Consider the following 2219-nt stretch of genomic DNA (forward strand, 5'->3'; position numbering starts at 1 on the left):
TGCTGTTGTTGTTGTTCTCTGTGTGACAGTCCTAGCTGCTCTGGAACTCGCTTTGTAGACCAGGCTGGCCTCAGACTCACAGAGATCTGCCTGTTTCTGCCTCCAGAGTGCTGGGATTAAAGGCATGCAACACCATTGCCTGGCCTCTTTTAATTTTCTAAAATTTTGTTTTATTTAATGTGTGCGGGTGTTTGGCCTACATGCATGCCTGGTGCCCGAGGAGGCCAGAAGCCGATGTTGGATCCCCCGAGACTGAGTTGCAATGGAAGCAAGCTGCCATGTGGGGGCTAGGAATTAAACCTAGGTCCTCTGGAAGAGCAACCAGTGCTCCCAACTGCAGAGCCATATTTAAAACCCTCTTTCAGTTTTTAAACATTATTATTTTATGTGTATGGGTTTATTGCTTGAATGTATATCTGTGTACCACATGCATGTCTGGTGCTGGAGGAGGCCAGAAGGAGATGCTGGATCCTCTGAGAGTGGAGTTACAGATAGATGCAGGAGATTGAACTCTGGTCTTCTGGAAGAGCAGACAATGTTCTCTTAGTCATTGTACCATCTCTCCAGCCCCCAAATTTTGCTTAAGAAAAAAGATTCATTTTTAACTATATCTAGATGTGTGTCTGCATTTGGGAATGTGAACACGTGTGCAAGTACCTGTGGAAGCCAAAGGTATTGGTCCCCAGGAACTTGAGTTACAGACAGTTGTGAGGTGCCTGAACTGGGTGCTGGGAACTAAACTCAGGCTCTCTGGAAAATCAAGCAAGTGTTCTTAACCTCTGAGTAATCTCTCCAGACCCCAGGACCCAGGACCTGTTTTTTTTTTTTTTTTTTTTTTTTAAGCAGTCTTTCTAAAACACATTCTGAAGCCCTCATTCAGGAAATCATATGACCTCTAGAGTACGTACCAGAGTAAGCTCCTGGAGAGGCTCTCCTGGGATCTGAGGGCCTTGCACTGGTGCCTGCTGAGACTGGGAAGTGGGTTGTGGAAGTTCACAGCCCATCTCACCCCTCTCTATCCTCCCGCCCTCCATACCCAATCACATATCAAACCTGTGTGGGAATGCGTGTGTGCCCATGAGATTCACTCTGTATGAGCTTGCATCTTCCACAGTAGAAGAAAAAGCTATTTGGATGCAATGTGGTGGCTGGGACCAGCCACGAGAGCAGACTCCTCAGGGACATGCAAAGACATCATGCTTTTTTCAGACTTTCTTTGAGCACAGGAGTGGATGATCAGATAGGAAGCTCGTGTTCAACAAGACTTTGTCCTCAGGCTACACAGAAGGGCAGATGACAAACGCCACTCTATCTTCACAATAATTCTTGTGACTCAAGTCACAACCTTTAGCAGGGAGCCATCACGTCCCTCTCCTTTGAAGTGGCTCAGGAGACCTATTGTTACCAGATGCTTCTGTAGCAGGGGGAAACAGGCTGGTGCTTACTGAACCCTGAGCCTACCTAAGAGCCCACCTTACTATGGGGCTGGCTTCGTAGGGCTTCATGGGGCAGGCTGTTTCAGGGCTCCACCTGCTGCACCGTCTCTGAACAGCTCCTGATTGATCCTCCTCTTCTACCAGCAGAAGCCACACTCGCTCCCACCAATCTCTGTTGACCTTTATTGCCACCGCGTTTTCTTGTACCCAAGCTTAAAGCTGCTGTTCATCTTTTTGATTCAACCATTTCTGAAATTAGGTTTGTTTTAGAAACTCACAACTGACTTAACAAAGAAAAATTTCATTCTTGTTTAGTCTTTGTTTTAAGACAAGTTCTCACTATGTAGCCCTGACTAGCCCAGAACCCTCTTTGCAGACCAGGCTGGCCTAGAACTCACAGAGATCCGTCTGCCTCTGACTCCAACTCTGGAGTGCTGGATTAAAAGTGTGTATCACCATGTTCAACAAAGGAAAATCTTATGACTTTTTACTCCATAGGTTAAAAGAGGAAATCATTTGATTATCTTAATATATTCAGCAAAAAGCATATGATAAACCACAATATCCATCGATAAAACTTCTTAGTAACCACCTCCAGAAAGAATCCCTAATAATCTGGAAACGGTAGCTGCAAATTTACTACCAATACCTCTAATAAAGGAAGCGTGGGATTAGACTCACAGTCACCTACCAGAGCAGGTGTCCCTGCTGCTGTATAAAAACAGGTATGTTTGGCCGGGCGTTGGTGGCGCACGCCTTTAATCCCAGCACTCGGGAGGCAGA

The sequence above is a fragment of the Microtus ochrogaster genome, chromosome 8 (genome assembly GCF_000317375.1).
Source record: "Microtus ochrogaster isolate Prairie Vole_2 chromosome 8, MicOch1.0, whole genome shotgun sequence".
NCBI lineage: Eukaryota > Metazoa > Chordata > Mammalia > Rodentia > Cricetidae > Microtus > Microtus ochrogaster.